General features: G+C 42.1%; 1 protein-coding gene across 1 annotated transcript in view; it reads right to left on the minus strand.

The window, feature by feature from the left end:
• The window catches only part of LOC103601231 (T-complex protein 1 subunit delta-like), a 114,471-nt gene that overhangs the window by 1,603 nt on the left and 95,269 nt on the right, over positions 1-17,599 (minus strand). The window lies entirely within an intron of this gene.

Genomic DNA, 17,599 nt, shown 5'->3' on the forward strand with positions numbered 1-17,599 from the left:
ATGAAAGCACAAAGAAAGAAGGGAATACTCTACCTGATGGACACTGAAAAGACTCCTTAGAAGAGGTGACAGTGGGGCCAGCTATGAAGACCTCAGAGGACAGGAATCAGAAACTGAAGAGCCTTCAAGCAGGATGGATGGGACTGAAGTGAACTGAAGTCTTTGTGCTCTGTCTAAAACGGGCAGGTGCTGCTCAGCTCCCATAAATGGTCACCTTGCTAAAGCAAGGGCACAGTGACCTCATGTGCTAATTTTTCAAGAGGCTGAGAAGCTGGATTGTTGTGTGAAATCACATGGTTTGTAATTATTTATTAAAATAAATGTAAGAAGCAAAATAAAATACTGTAAGAACCACGAAAGAACAAGTCTTTGGAGAGGATTTAGCCCAATTCATATACAGAAGATCTCTAGATATAGAAAAATGGGAATGGTATTCTAGGGAGAGAGAATGGAATATGCAAAAGGAGAATGCTGTGAAAGACAAGGGGGAGTTCAGGGAAGAGCTGAGGAATCTCAACTCCATCTCAGCTGAACTTGGCTGCCTGGAGAGAAGCAGAAAGAGCTGGGCTTGGTGAAGTTGGCAGGAGTCTTGAGTGATGTGCTCCAGATCTGGAATTTCATCATGTGAGCAGTGGAGTTTTGGGCGATTGAAAGGTGTTAAGCAGAGGAGCACAGCAGGATTTGTGTTCTGGAATAATCCTTCTGGAGATGGGTAGAGGATAGAACAGAGACAAGGAACTGGATAGTGGTGTAAAATAAGAACCAATGAGAGCAATACTGTAACGTGTATTCTTCACGTTTGGCATCAGCAATACCTTGCTCTAGGAGCAGCCCAGAATGACTCTTGTTTAGGGGACCAGAACGCCCATAGCAATAGTCCCTCCAAGTGAGGTGAGTTCCAAGGCCATAGTGACATCATGAGCCCCAGGAAGCCTGCAGCCTAATGGGGAAGCTTGTGACTAGGTTACATTTTGTGTGTGTGAGAGAGAGAGAGAGAGAGAGAGAGAGAGAGAGAGAGTCTGTATGTGTGTGCGACAAAAACTTACTTACTTTCAGGTCCAGAATGTCTCATAATCCTTTTGGAAGGGATTCAGTTTGGAGCCATAAATCACCAGGGTCATCATTTCTGTAGTGAGATATATGCAGCAGGCCCTGGGTTAGAAGGAATGTAAATTTTCTGGAAGTCAGAAAAAGATGAATAAGCGTTTCTTCTCTGGTTATGCATGCAGAGTTCATAGCCCCTCTTCTGAAATAAAACAGGACTGTCAACTTCACATGCTTCACTCTAGGTTTCTGGAAAGTATAACATATCAGGGTCCCAGGAGATATGCTTCCCTCTGCCTCTCCCTGAAGGGTCAGTGACAAGTGGATATTCTGGGGCAGAAAGCCATAGAGAGCTCAGCATGGCAGAAGAAAGAACCACTTTAGACATGTGCCTTGCCAGCCAGGACACCCCGAGGCTGAGGGGCTGAATGGGAAGAGACTGAGAGGTTTCGGGCAGTGAGAGGCCATGCACGTCCTCCAAGCAGGCTCTGGACTAGGGGCTCCAGACTCAGATCTGCTTATGCTAGCTCAGAGCTTCCAGGCAAGTTACACCTCCTCTCTGTGTTCAGAAGTCTTCATACCTAAGTCAAAAAAATGAACTGGTTCTGCTTAGAGATCCAATCTCTATAATTGATCAATTAGTCAATTCAATTCGATCCAATGTACAGTCAGTGAAAACCTCCTGAGTGCAAGGCCCTGGGCTAGGTGCTAGAATTGTGCCTGGGCAGTAAACCCAGTGCCTGCCCTCAAACAGCTTCTGTTTCAGTGCCTGAAACAGACCAAGCAATGACTTACTGTGGAAAAAAGTGACAATAGACACATGGAAAAGGGAAGACACAGGGAGAAAGGAGAGATTAAAGTTGTCAAAGAGTAGGGAAGACGAGGTCTGGGAAGACTTTCTGGGGAAGGAAAGATATGAACTGGACTTTGAAGGACCAAGCAGAAGGACCAACATGAACAGAACCTGCAGATAGAAAGATGTTGAATGCCTGGGCATGGCTGGAGCATCTGGAAGGCTCCCCCACCTCCAGGACCATCCCTTCCCTGCCCCACGTGTACTCACAGTGGCCACTCAGAGGGGGTAGAGCAAGGAAGAGTCACCCACAGGAGCTGCCTGTTCTGGGCTTGGGGGAGGCACATGGGGCAAAAGAAAGAGTGAGCACAGAGAGGGGAGCTTCTTCTAGTGTTTCTGTTGTGAAGAAGGGGTGGGACAGGGGATTACTTCATTAAATCCTCTTCTTTTTTATTATTTTATTTAAGGCTATTCCATGTATATCCATGCATGTCCATAAACTCGTTTGACTCCATAGGTCCCCTTTTTTTCTTTTCCTTTTTAGCTTGGTTTCCCATCTCCTCTCCTCTCTATCACTGTCTCTCACCTCCTAATCCCTCCCTGCGGAGACCCCATGTTAACCTTATCAGGCTGGGATCTTGCAGGAGACAGATGGCACATCCAGACAGAGTATTCAAGGTGACTTTAGCAAAGGGACAATTTTCAAGGTGTGAGCAGGGTTAAGAAAAACTAACATAAGATGGGGAAACAAAGTCAGATAGTCCTCTAGGCCCAAAGGGCCAAAGATAAAGACTGTAAAAAAGAGAGAGAGAGTGGTCCCATGGAGACCCCCCCCCAGGAGCTATGGACTTTAGTAAAGGGGTGGACCTACCTCCAGCCACCACCACTGGCAGGAAGGAGCCAGGGAAAAATACTTCCACCTCACACTCCTTCCTCCTCATCTCCTGATGGAGCCTCCCATTCACCATCCAACCAGAAACCAAAGGGTACACTCGACTATGGATGCAACCCATAAAGTTCAGGCTTGGAGCACACTGCTGGTTGGGGAAGGGCAGGGAGGCAAATAGAAAATACCCACCATCTATGTGCATTCCTCCTTGGATTTCTCTAGATACCTGTATATTCACATGTATTGTGCATGAGATTTTTATCATCGTTTTACAAGAAGTAGCAGCATATTGCACACACGTTTGTTTATCTTGCTTTTCTCCTTCAGCAATAGCTCAAGACAAATCTTCCAAGTCACCTTGTAGAGCTTCATTCATTCTTTTCCTTTAAGTAGCTGCAAAATATCCCATAGGATGAATAAATGATTAGTTAACAGGAAATTCTCCTGTTTTCCAGTGTTTTGTCAGTATAAATAGTGTTGCAAAAAACATCTATTTATGCCATTATGTATTGGTGTTTTTCCCTATGCTGTAAATTGCCAGTGTAGGGAAAGTTTGGTTTACAAGTATGTTTACAAGTACGTGTGAGTGTGTGTATTTTTAATAGAAGGTGTCAATGCAATCGGACTGTAACTGTTTCTCAAGTGCTCAAGAAGAATAGACAAGTAGGAAACAGGAGTATAAGGTCCACACTCACAGTCACCTGCTGTTGGTGGCCATTCCTTAATGTCATCATTCATTGTCCACCACTCCTCATCCACACCACCATCCATCCCAAAAACCATGAGCTTCCTCAGGCTAGAGATTGATATGCATTGTGTCCCCCAAGTTTTATGTACTAGTAACTTGATCCCCACCATGACTGTTAAGAGGGTGGAAAATCCTATTATAGTAATTGAAAGGTGGGGCCTTGAAGAGGTGATTGGATTCTGAGGACCATACATAGTGAATGGATTAATAGTGGTGGTCATGGGTGTGGTTCTGAGGGCTTTAAAAGGAGAGCAATGAGACTCTCTCCTCAACCATTTTCTGACATGCAAGATCCCCGCATTGCTGTAAAGCTACCACCAGAGAAAACCCTCACCAGATGTGTTCCCTGGACTTTGGACTTCTCAGCCTCTGAAACTGTATGCAACAAGTTTCATTTTCTTACAAACTACCCAGTTCCAGGTATTTTGTTACGAGCAACAGAAAATCAGACTAATAAAGGGATTATGTCTGACCCATCTCTGAAGCTCTTCCATCACACATAGAGCCTAAAATTGACTAGGCTTTCCATGTTTATTAAATGAAAGAATTAATAAACCCAACAAAGGTGCCCAGAACCTTCCAGTTTCCTTCTCTCCCTTCCCAGGGTGGAGAAAGCAGTGTAGACTCAGGACTGAAGCTCGGGGTCAGTACAAAGAGCTTGCTATTGAGTGGAACATTCTGTGGTCCACTTCTCTGGTCCTGAGCTTGACAAATAAGGTGCAAACGGTGAGGAACGATTTCAGACATCAAGGAAGGACATAAAATAACAAAGATTAGGCCTTTCTCAGATACACAGTGTTTGTCTCATTCATTGAAAGGAAGAGAAAATAAAAACAAGGCCCTTGCTCATGAGAAACTTTGCGAAGAAGTCTCATAACAAAGCATAGAAGCCTTGTTTCAGAGTCTTCCTTTTGGGGTTACTGCTCCCTCCCTCCCTCTAGATTACTTGGTGTGGAGTACAGAGCAAGTCATTTCCATCCGCCAACTGCAGTGGTCATCAGCAAGTCATTCTTCTAGAGTTGGTGCTTTCAGAAACAAATACAGAGAAGGTTGCTTTGAGTGTTTTTGTGTTTCCTTTTTTTTTTTTTTTTAATTGCATTTTAAAATTTGTCTTTCTGGTGTCTCGAGAAAGTCTGGCTACATTGTGTTCTTCTGGAAAATGCCATTGTCCTTACCCAAAACTGTCAGCTGAGCTCTCAGTGAATCCAAGTTGATGCTGTCATGTGTGTGTGTGTGGGGGGGGGGTGCTAAATGAAAACAGACCTTCGCTAAGGGGACTGGCTTTTGATGAACTGACTCACAGACTGGGGCTTGGCATCCACAGCCTTTCACTCCGCAGGTCCTGGGGGAAGCAGAGGAGAAGTGACTGAATGTGCTCCCCCATAACAGGCAATGTTAGAGAACACTGATCAGAGAGGATGCTCTCATGAAGCCAGGTTGTTTAATGGGGGTTGGCTTAGTTCATCTGGGCTGCTGTAACAAAAATACCATAAACAACAGCTCATAAACAACAGAAAATAATCTCTCACAGTGATGGGGGTTGCAAAGCTCAAGATCAAGGTGCCAGCAGATTCAGTGTCTTGTGAAGGTCTGCTTCCTAGTTCATAGATGGTGCCTTCTCCCTCTCAGAAAAAGCAAGGTGGGAGAGGTGGAGGGGGCAAAGAGAAAGGGATGGATGGGACAAAGTAGCTGTCTGGGGCTTCTTTTATAAGGGCACTGATCCCAATCATGAAGGCTCCACCCTCATGACCTAATCATCTCCCAAAGGACCCACCTACTAACACCATCGCGTTGAGGATTAGGCTTCAGCATATGAATTTTGGTATAGCAGCAGTGATATGTGTGCTTGGGTGTGTGAGGATAGGATGTGCTGGTTGGGATGGACAGTTCAGGAAAAGAGGCTAGAGGTGGAAAAGTCAGAGGAAGAATCTGGAATCTGGCCAATCAGGGGAACCAGAGGCATTGTTGGGGAAGGAACACTGAGTTCTAGCCCAAGGTTTCTCAGCCTCAGCACATTTAAGATTTTAGACCATAACCTAATCTCAGGATCTCATCACATTTCCCATATTCTATTTGTTAGATTCAAGTCAGTAAGTCCAATCCACTGTCAAGGGCAGGAACTTACACGAGGTTTAAATACCAAGAAGCAGGGATCACTGGGAGCCGTTTCAGAAGCTGCCTACCATAAGAAGTTATCAGAGCACCTTGATCTTCAGAACCACTGCCATGGGGAAAAATTTACCCCTTTGAGACAAGGTGAGGACCATGTGGGCAACTAGAGAAGAGCACAAAGAGGAGTAATGGGGCCTGCAATATTGTCTGTCCCTGTGTTGAGGTCAGTCCTATGCCTTCACCCTCTTTGGCTTGCCTCCATCATAGCATTTGTGTGACAGCCTGTTCACTCATCTGTCCCTCCTACTTAACTATGTTTCATTCACCTCTTATGCTCTGGACCAGCTCAGGGCCTAAAACAGAGCTGGTGCCCAGGGTCTGCTGTAAATGGAACTGGAGGTATACTTGCCATCTACTGTCCCAGCAAGAAGATGGGGTTGCCACTTCTCCCACTGGACTCATCCTTCTTTGATGAGAAAATTTCCTGCTGGAAATAGTGGTGCTGAACGCCAACTGAGTGGGCTCAGGCAGGGGAAAGAACGAGGCCCTGGGATGGGCACAGTTGCCTTGGCCTTTACTGAATAAGACAAAGAGAACACAACTACTAAAGAGGAATTCCTTCATTATTGGATGGCTCTGCTTTCAAAGGAGTAAAAATTGAGAGACTAGATCATTTGGTTTGGTTTTGCTGTGCTTTTTTGGAGGAAGTTCTTCTACCCTTAGAGTTTTAAGGAGTGTTAGAAAAGATGTCTGTGAAGAATTACCTACCCCACTGCAGTAGATAATTTCACTTATATGTCTCCACCTTCATTTCACCTTTCTTATAATTGAGGATATTGGAGAGCCAATTTGATGGACTCATGATTTGCAAGAAAGAAGTGAGGCAGAGACCATCTCCTTGACTTCTGGATGTCACTACTTCTTAGGAAAGATGTGGTTTTCCAAGGTCTTGGGTATTGACAAATAGTGGTGGTAATGCCGGCTTCTTGATCTGACTTCCTGATCTCTGGATTGCAGCTTTGGGTATCCATCCTCCAGCTTCCTGCTATGGTGAAAATGGTGACATTTCTATCGTGGCAGCTCCCACTCAAGACCCACCTAGTGCCAATGGCACCTTCAGAAGTAATAGCTAGCCCCCATTACCCTATAGGTCAGTTCTTTGTTGCTTAGAAAGCATCTGGGAAGCCCAGTCTAGAACCTACTCCTTCAGCCTCTTCAACTATTTTGAAGCATGCAATTATACAAATTAAACCTTATCTTGCTTAAAATACCTAGAGTGATTTCTTTTTCTTGCACTTAAACTGAATGATACATATTTTGTCCTCTAACATTCACCATTTTAAAGTCTTCCCTTTGGAAGCCAAAGCTATTAACTTGTCCATGTCTCCGACTTAAACATAATTTGAAAGAACTCTAGGAAGGGCAGAATTTCAGGTGATTCCTCAGCCTCAGAGCTAACTTACTTCCCTAGAACCTGCTCTTCTAACTTGTGAAATGATTCTCTTTCTGGTATTTCTACATTTCTACCAGGTTGTCTTTGCCTAGAATGTATAGTAGAGATATGTAAAGGATGCCAAACTTTAAGGTCTGTCCCCAATACATGCTGCTCCAGATGTACAAGCAACCTAGAGAATCTGAGCCCATGCCCCAGGGGGTTCACCAGCCACTCCATTCTGCTTATGCACAGAGCTGTGTGCAGTTCCTTCACTTGGGTGTAGGAAGGAATCTCCTCTTAAGAGAAAGAAGCTAAATCAATCAGGCAGAGCAACTCAATCTTGATTTTTACCTGAAAACAAAGCTTTGTCTCAAATTTCTTGGAACACTTGAGAATACTAGGAAAGGACATAAAAGTTTGGTTGTTTTAGGGAGTCAGTGAAAGTTAGAGAAATGACCAGGCAGACTTGAGTTCCAGGCCAGGCTCTGCCACTTACAAGAAATGAACTCTGTGCATGTCATTCAAGCTCTATGAGCTCAGTGTCCTCCTGTATAAAATGGAGCTACCACTCTGCAAAGTTAATGCAAAGATCAAGTAAAATTATCTTTCTGGCTCCTAAAATGGTACCTCCTTTCTATCCAATCTATGCTACAAGAATGAAATCAATCAAAGTCCAGATTCTTATAATGTGTAAGAGTTGGAAAGGACCAGCATGGCGCCGGGCAGAGAGTTAGCAGGCAATAAATATTTGTTGAACTAATGAATTAATCATTGAAAAAAGTAATTTTATAATTTTACAACCCCCCATGAAACTCAAAAACTTGGGAATTTGCCAAAGTCACATAACTAACGACTTGGTGACAGGGCCAGGGATCAACACGTAACCCTTGATTCCCAGTCAAGTATTCCCTGATCTGAATCATATTTTATAAACCCATATATATTTCTTGAAATGATTTGTAGGCAAAATACCAGTGATTTGTGAAAAGCAAATAATAAATTATCCTCAAATACTAATTTCTTGGCATCTGAGACCCATTTTACATGGAACAGGAATTTAGGTTTCCTATTGAAAATCACTTCAGGGACCAAGGAATACGGAGCCTGTTTCCCAAAAGCAAATGTCCCCCCACCTATCCTCATTGGACTCTAAGTATGATGCTGAGCAGGAAATAAAGAGGAAAACACTGGATGCTGGAATGTGGAGGGGAGGGGAAGAGGCCTCTTGTGGCATGCACTCTAACAGTTCTTTAGAAACTTTCTCCTTTCGGGAAGTGAGAAGAGTGAATCTGAATTCTGGACAAGGACATCCTTAGTGATATAAAAATATTATGAGTCGGCAACCTGAACTGCCATGATTCACAGCAGAAAGTCCCATTAGAAGCAGCTCAGCAAACACCCTAAAGGAGGAATCACCAGGTTCAGAGAGGGGGCAACTCTAGAGAAAATTACCATTGATTTAAGTGAAAACAGTCCAGAGGTTTAGGAATAATAATATCATTGGACTGACTTATTTTGGGGGGTCTATACTCCACAAAGCTCTTCTCCCTGTAACTCCCAAGGCAGATTCTTCCTGTGGATGAATTAGGCCGGGTGAGGAGAACAGGATTCTTGCCCATAATTTTTTCAGCATATCTAGTTGATTTATCTGTTGATACCACTGTGTTATGGCAGTTAAAACACTGCAACATCAGAACAAGCTGGAACAGACTTGGTGCATTCATAGCCATATGAAAACCACATGTAGGAGACGTGGGAGAACCGGTCCAGATAAGAAAATGGATGCAAACGTTTGCAATCTTTTGCTTAAGGCACACAGAGTGCTTGGCTGCAGAATTGTGAACACTGCAATAGAATTTGGGAATCATCACCTCATAGAATTCTTGAGATCAGGATGGTTCTGCATTCAGACAGGTGAATGGCCAATGTGAATGGGATAAACATCATGTTATTCTTCTGCTGGGAAAACCCCTATTGACCAAGAGGAAATTTGTCACATTACACATCTTTCATCCCTCCTATTCTGAATCTATTTCTCTTTAGAACTTTTAGGCTTTTCATTTTCTTAGGTGGTAGCCTTGATAGATTTGGTGTTAGAAGACATGGTTTGAAGCTAGAATCTATTAGTTCCTAGGTATGTGAGTGTGGGTACAAATCTAAAGCTCTCTTCAGGTTCCTTATGTACAAAATGATTGTAATAATCACTCACTCACAGACTTCAAGGAAAGAATGTGGAAACGTTTCTACAATTCTACAGGGAAACTGTGAATCACAGCTCAGAGTTCTTGAAACTTGTGTAATATATAATCTCTTTCATATGGGAAAAAAAAATCATCATAGAACCCCAAGAAAGTGACTTCAGATATGGGACACAGTCTCCTCTTTGAGATACACAAACTGAAGCAAAAACTGTCTTATTTTATACACCAAAGAGAAATCTTTTCATTTCAAATTATCACTAACATTTTTAAAATGTAGTTGTTAATGTACAATAGGCAAAATGAGATTATCTTAAAGATCCAAAACAAAATGCAAAACAAAAATGCAAAAAAATTAAAACTGTAAACTTTGGCTTCCTGAGAATGAACTATGAATCAATCCTTGTTTGAGGAACACTGGCATAGCCACTAATAACTCACATGCAGAAATCAGGATTTTAATCCTGGCTTTGCCAATTTACTAGCTGTGTGATCTGGGGCAGGGAATGTGATCTCTCTAAAGCCTCATTTCCCAGTTTAGATTACTGATTAAAGGTAAGAAAATCTCCTGGAATCATACTCTGTGAACAGAATCATGAGGAGAAGACATTCTAGTCCAGGGGTCCAGACAGAAGGTCAGATCTAGCTGTGCAGGTTTGGGCAAACCCCTCGACCCTGAAGAGCCTCAGTTTCCTCTTGGAGGAAATAGGGCAATAATCTCTGACAAGCTTATCTACCTTGCAGAGCTGCCAGGAGGATCAAAGTGTTTATGTGAAGGAGCCTGCTCTGAAAACAAGGAAGCACCACGCAGAACAGAACTTCTCCTGGAAACAGGACACTTCAACATTGCTCAAGGCTTAGAAACCACCGTCCTATCTGGAAAATCGAATCCATCTTGAGGTTAGAGTTCTGGTTTATGATTCTCTGCTTCTTGTGCCAGAAATGAGCTCAGCCGAAAGTGCCATTAACTACTCACTGCTGGGGTGGGTTTGCTGTCAAGATCTTTTTTATCAGTCAGCTGGCTGTGAAAAGCCAGATAGTGCTTAAACACAGCCATTACCCAGAGAGACCAATAGTATTGCTTCCTGAGGCTCTAGCAAAGCCCACCACTCTCTGGACCAGGGCAAAATGCTGATAAAGTCATGAATGAAATCTGTTCTCCCTCCATAGCTGCTCTGCAAGCCACTGTTCATAGAAGAAATAAATGCAAAGTGAGGGGCATCATTAAATAGTTTCCCTACTGCTCTATCCTTCCTCCACCACCTCTACCAGAGAGGCACACATGATGAGGAACTAGGTCCACAGAGTAGAGCTCAAAGCAGTCACTTTTCAACCTTCTAGAAATGATCAGGGCATACTTCTGGTGATAGCTAATATTTCAGCCCGTGTTAATTGAGGCATCTCCGATGTGCCAGGAGCTGAGCCAGGGCTTTCACATGACATTATCTCTATTTCATCTTCACAGTCATCCTGCAATGTTAGAATTATTGTTCCCATTTCACAGCTGGGGGATAGAGGAGAGAATGATACTCTCCTGCACAGGCCCTTCCAAGTATCATGCTGCTGGGTCTATGTCATAATTTCTGGCTTTTGTCATTATGACTATGGCTATTCAGAGAGGGCCCTCTGGATAGCAGAAGGAGGGTCCCAGACCCAGCATCACCCCAAAGAACTGTGTGTGTGTCCTTGAACTCTCACCTTAACTTGCTCTGAGCCACAGCTTCCTCCTGTTTAACTCCTGCCTGTGTGTAATGCGGTTAAGGGGGTTAACTGAGATAATGCATATGTATTCTCTGTACTTTTTGAGGCACTGAATACCTAGAAAAGTTGTTACTAATGTCATAGAAAACACCATGAGCTCTTCATTCAGACTCTAAGTCATCTTCTGAAAGCATCAGACAGTATATTGTTATCCAGTGAAGGACAGACAGGGATGACCAATGTGGGACCAGTTTCTGGAATCCAGCCTGACCATATTTCCTTGCCTAGCGCAGGACAACTTTCGGTCAGGAATTTGATGGTCCACCCTGATCACATGAACTATGAAGTAGAGTTCATGCGTGTGTCTGGCTAGTGCGCCTTCTAGCCTGTGTGATTTAAGGCACTAACTCTTTGGACCTCAATGTCTTCTTCTCTAAAATGGAGCTGGTAATTGCTACCTTACAGGGCTGTTGTAAAGAGTAAGTAAGAGAAAGTACATGAACACACTGGCACAGTGTCCAGCATGTCGGGGAGTTCCGTGGGTGTGTGCTCCATCAAGCATTAGTCCTGCAAGTTTGCTTGGGTTTGTACACATTCATGCAGCAGCTGTTCACAAGGCAGGACTTTCACAAGGGCATAGAACAAGAAGGACTTCACTTCCTATGTATGGATCTTTGGGAAAACCTTCATTATCAGAAATGTTGCTGAAAAGAATGTCTGCTCTAAGAAAGGTATTTAGAGAACGATTACCAGTAGGTGTTCTGCATCTGAACCTAAAAGCAAAAGAAACCCAAGGACACTGCCTTCTTTAGCAAACTGCTTGGACACTAGGTCTAGCTATGATCAATAACCATGTTTCAGATGGATGATGTCTTAGTCCTTTTGGGCTGCTATAACAAAATACCATAGACTGGATGGCTTATAGACAACAGAACTTGATGTCTCACAGCTCTGGAGGCTGGAAAGCCCAAGTCATGCCAGCAGGTTCTGGTGAGGGCCTGCTTTCTGTTTCACAGGTGGTACCTGCTTGCTGTGTCCTCACAGGGCAGAAGGAACAAATGAGCTCCCTTGGGCTTCTTTCATAAGGGCACCAATCTCATTCATAAGTGCTCCACCCTCATGATCTAATCACCTTCCAGAAGACCCCCCATTCTAATACCATCACCTTAGGGGTTAGGATTTAAACATATGAATTTTGGGAGGACTCAGACATTTAGGCCATAGCAGATGATTAAGCAATGACACTAGAGGAAATTTCACGATCGCCAGAAGCTGCTACCTTGATACAGAGCTGAGTCTCACTGCTTGGCCCATCTGGTCAGTAGTAGTTGGCACCAATTGTCCTCTGTCCTAGGGATGGAGTAGATACCCAGCCAGATGAATTCACTGACCTCAGTAAGTGATGCAACCCTTCCGTCCAGGGGAGAGCTTCTCCTGGAGACATTTGGGGAAACCATACTTGCTTTTCTGCTCATACTCTTCTTGATTTCCAGCCAAATTATGAGTTCAAAAGGCAGGCCAGATTTTACCCCTATAAAGAACACAATTGTACTCTCTGATCCTCAGACTGAAGATTACAACTGTGATTTTGAGTTCCCCATGTTTTCAGTACTCTGCATTTGGCTCATTCAAATGTTTGAACAAAGAATTAGAGAATAAAAACAAATGTTCCAGAGAATCTCAAGAGAAGAATAACATGTTGTAGGAGAATAGGGGAAAAAATTAAACATAGGAGGAGATGAGGAAAGAGGAGGTGGCTTTCATTTAAGATGAAATCTTGAAAAATGGCTTAAATTCGGAAATATAGAAATCGAAGGAAAGTGCATTCTAGGCCAATGGAACAAAACAAACACAGACATGGAGACAGACCTCACAGGATTTTCGAGTGTGGAGTCTGATGTATATGGACTGTGTAGTACACCCTGTATACTACACACAGCCTTCTTGCTGTACCTTTGCCCATACAAGACCCCCCATTTATGTCAGTTTTGACAGAGAACTGGAGTATGGCAGAGACTTCTAGAGCTCATCCTTGTTTAGCTTTCTTTTGCTTCAGGGCACAGAGGAAGATTCTATTTCCCCACCACCCCTATAGCTAGTAAGGGTCATCTGATTAATTCTAGCCGATTTATTGTGTGCAGAAGTGGTAAGTATCACTTCCTGGGCAAAGCAATTGCTACCTCATAATCTCTGGCACCTCCTCCTCTGCCATGTCAACTGAAAAGTTTATATTTTCCAAATGGCTTAGCTATAAGACAGTGGAAGCTGCTCATACATGGACCACTGGTTTACTACACAGAGAGCCAGTGGCTTAGAAATTCTCAGATCTTTAGAGAACTTTTCATCAGTAAGAAATAAACCTCTGGGTTAAGCTGTTTAAGGAATGTTTGTTATGGCAGCAAAACGTAGTTTATCCTGACTAATACAAAGACCTCCCCAGACCTAGTATGTTTACTCGCTTCTCTGAGAATACCAATCCTAAGCATCCTTATGGCCAGAGAAAAAGACAGCTATTTGTACCAGGCTTCTGGCGTACATAGATGCCTTCCTAGTTCTAGGCAGGATAGTTTTGTTCAAGATAGCAGCACTACAAAGGGCTTTGTGGCTTTGTTTTAAAGCAGTGATAAAGGAAGTTGTTGTCGACAATCCCTAAAACTACACCGAGATTTGGATAATTTAAACAATGACTTCATAGAAGCTTTACCTAGTAATAATTATTAGCATTTAGTAAATGACTAAGATTCCAACATGTTAGTGGACCCTCACAGCCTCAGTCAATTTTATCCTTACACTAATCCTGCAATATTTGAATTATTATCTCCAATTTACAGGGAAGAAAACAGGCTCAGAAAAGTGACATGACTTACTTAAGTTCACCTAAGTTGGTTAAGGGAGAGCTAAGATTCAAACCCAGATATGTCTCACTCCAAACCCAAGCTTTTTTTTAATGAGGCTATCTTGTCTCTTACAGTTCATAGGAAAGATAGATAAAAATAGAATATTACTCAGAATTATTCATCTTTACTCTAGAAGGGAAAAATAAATAAATGTAATGTAGCAGAAACAGGCACTGCTTGCTGAATATTTATTTCCAATGAGGCTATCTTGTCTCTTACAGTTCATAGGAAAGATAGATAAAAATAGAATATTACTCAGAATTATTCATCTTTACTCTAGAAGGGAAAAATAAATAAATGTAATGTAGCAGAAACAGGCACTGCTTGCTGAATATTTATTTCCTCCTCTACATTTTCTAGTCTTCCTGGCAATTAGTCTGGAGCCATATGACTAGTTTTGGCCAATAACTGTGAGCAGAAGTGGCATGTCATTTGCAGGCTGAGGTAGCTAAAAGTCAGTGTGTTTTCTCTGTCCTCTCTGTCCTTGCTGACCTGGGAAGACACATAATCCAGTTGGTGTAGCTGTAAGATGCAGAAGGGCTCTAGACCTTCATGATATTTTATTTTAGTAAAAATAAGCCCTATTATGCTAAGCCATGGGTAACTGCCTTTTAGAGACTAGTTTTTTGTTTGTCTGTTTGTTTGTTTTTTCCTATGGGACCACAGGTTAACAGAACTAAATTAATCCTAATGGGTCATGACACATTTTGATCATTGGTCCTTTCGTGGCTCACTTTTACTTATTTCATGAACTATTTAGTTAGTTATTTTTTAAAATGTTTGGGCTTCCCAGCCTCCAAAACTGGAGGCAAAAAATATTGTTTCTCTATAAAAAAAAATTTTTTAAAGTATGCATTCATGAAATCACCCCTGAGAACCAAATCTAGTAACCTTGACCATAACCTTTGTCTAACTGTGTGGTTCTTCTACCAACTCCTTCCCCTGTCTTCCCTCACACATAGTAACCATCACCCTAAATCCTATATTCTTCATTGCCTTGTTTTCCTTAAAACATGGTTTTGTTGTTTCTATATTTATTCCTAAAAAGTATATGTGTATTAAATTTTAGTTGTCTTTAAATTTATTGAAATGATGTCATGTCATAACTCATCAATTGAAATGTAATTATTTTTATCTAATATTACATTACTAAAATTTATACATATTGTTGAATGTTGCTGCACTTTATTTATTTTGACTGCTCTATATCAAACTTTAACTCTTTTCTTGATGTGCATATTAGTCCTTTTGGTGTTGCTATAACAGAAATACCTGAGACTGAGTGATTTACAAAGAAAAACAGAATTTATGGCTTACAGTTTCTGAGACTGGAAAGTCCAAAGTCCATCTGGTGGTGGCGACAGCAACACAGGGGTCTCACATTGCAAGATGGTGGAAGCAGAGAGAGGAGAGAGAGAGACAGAGAGAGACAGAGAGAGAAAGAGACTCTCCTCTTCTTTTAAAGCCCTCGGAACCATGCCCTGACCACCATTTTTAATCCACTCACTACTGCATGGTCCTACAACCCAATTACCTCTTCAAGGCTTCCCCTTTCAATTACCGCAATAGGATTTCCCACCCTCTTAATAGTCACAGTGGGGCTAAGTTTCTAATACATAAAACTTGGGAGACAACTCAAGCTTCAATGAGTTTTGGGGGGACATAATTCAATACAGTACAATGTGTCCTGGTCATTCGCCACTCCAAGACTTGAGGGAACTTATTTAGTTGCCATATAAACTGATCATAAGGGGAGCAAACTCCAGAAATGTTGTAGGCAAACTTGAAGTGGCACAGGACTGGGATGTAGATTGGCCTGTGAACCCAAGCTTTATTTTTTCCAAGTCTGGATTTGAGGCATAGTTTCCTCTTCTGTAAAATCACCACATGCAGGCTGTCCTTACTGTACTATGGCAAGAATTCAACAAGATGAAGAATGGACTTTGTGAATTCTAATATGCTACATAAATATTATTATGAGCAAGAGAAAAGTACTTCAATCTGCTTTTTAAAATACACACACACACACACACACACACACAGAGTTCCCTACTTCAACTAAGATCAACAAAGTCAAGCTTGTCACCATATTTTTATTCTGGCTGTCCCATGAGCAATCATCAGTAGAATAACTGGCAAATCAGAACCATTTCTCTCCTCTGCCAGATGTCTTCTCCCTTCTCACTCTCTGATGATTGAAACAATATTCATCATTGGTCTTTCAACAAATTGCAGGTGAAGTAGATTTGGAGCTGGGTATATTCTTTTCCCAGTGTGTAGCTGTGTGTGTGGATGGGACATTGTTTGAGTGAGCCATGGTTTGCACCATACAGAGCAGCTTGCTACCATAAATTCTGCTTATAGCAAATGGAAGAGAATGGACTTTGAAAGCATCCAATTCAAGTTTTTAAACCAAACAGGGACATTTACAGCCTTACCTCAGAAAAGACACAGAAGTTTTCTGTGTCTCTTTGCTCCCACCTGCAAAACACAGTTGTTACAAAAATTAAATCAGAAAGCATAAGTTGAGTGAAAAGAACAGGCCCTGGAATAAAGTAGGTGCTCATTTAAATGCTAATTTCCTTTTTCTTTTCCTTTTCTCAATAGTCTGGTTTCTCAGAGACATTTTGGTAAAGGGGCAGTGTCACAGTATGATTAGTAATACCTAGAGAAATTGTGTGGCTTACCAAAGCAATACAACTAATAAAATGGCAGAATCCTTACCAGAAGAAAAAACTTCAGGTCTGAGAAAGGTTTTGACTTTCAATATGTTCATTTTGGCAAAAGCAGAAACTGACAACTTCTCACCTGGTTAGAACAGAAACCCACAGGGGAACTGACACTGTCTCCTGGATAGCAGCGAGGTGGTCAGTGAAGTCATGGAGACAAGACTTGGGAGAGAGTGGACCTTGCCAGGTTAACCCTCATGGTAGTCCAGGAATAGAAACCAGCTTCAGATGAAAAGGAGACACATTTTAAAACATGGGAGAGGAAATCCTGCAAGAGAAGTTAGCTCAGAAGGGCAGGAAGATTCCCTGAGACTTCACAGTAAGTTATTCCAAAAAGGAGCATAAGGATTGGGAGCAGCTAAGAATGCCAAACTATTTGTCCAATTATCCAGAGATCTTACTTTCTAAAAGGCAAGACAGAAGAAAATTGACAAATATGTAAAAATACCTTAGATTGAAGATTCCCTGAGACTTCACAGTAAGTTATTCCAAAAAGGAGCATAAGGATTGGGAGCAGCTAAGAATGCCAAACTATTTGTCCAATTATCCAGATATCTTACTTTCTAAAAGGCAAGACAGAAGAAAATTGACAAATATGTAAAAATACCTTAGATTTGTGGGGCCCATGCAAGGAAAGCACAAGCTTCTGAATTCTAGGACAGGATCTTTGCCACCAAACAGTGGGGGACCCCCGTGAGTTTCAAACTGTGGCTTAGATAGGAGGAAAGAGAAAACTAGGTTAGTAGATGGAGGGCTATCAGTCATGGAGAAGATCAGACTACAGCTAGACAGGGTCCAATACGGTAGCACTAGCTGCATGTGGCTATTTTCATTAAAAGTAATTAAAATTGAAAAATTAAATTTCTCAGTCATACTAACCACATTTCAAGTGCTCAGTGGGCAGATGTGGCTAGGGGCTATCATACTGAACAGCATAGATGTAGAATATTTCTATCATTTCAGAAAGTTCTGTCGGACAACACAGAGCATCAACAAGCCCAGAGGATAAGCTTGAAGCAGTGCTGGATGCACGTAGGGTCAGAAGTGAAAGGA

This window comes from Galeopterus variegatus, unplaced genomic scaffold (genome assembly GCF_000696425.1).
Source record: "Galeopterus variegatus unplaced genomic scaffold, G_variegatus-3.0.2 Scaffold3641, whole genome shotgun sequence".
Taxonomy (NCBI): Eukaryota; Metazoa; Chordata; class Mammalia; order Dermoptera; family Cynocephalidae; genus Galeopterus; species Galeopterus variegatus.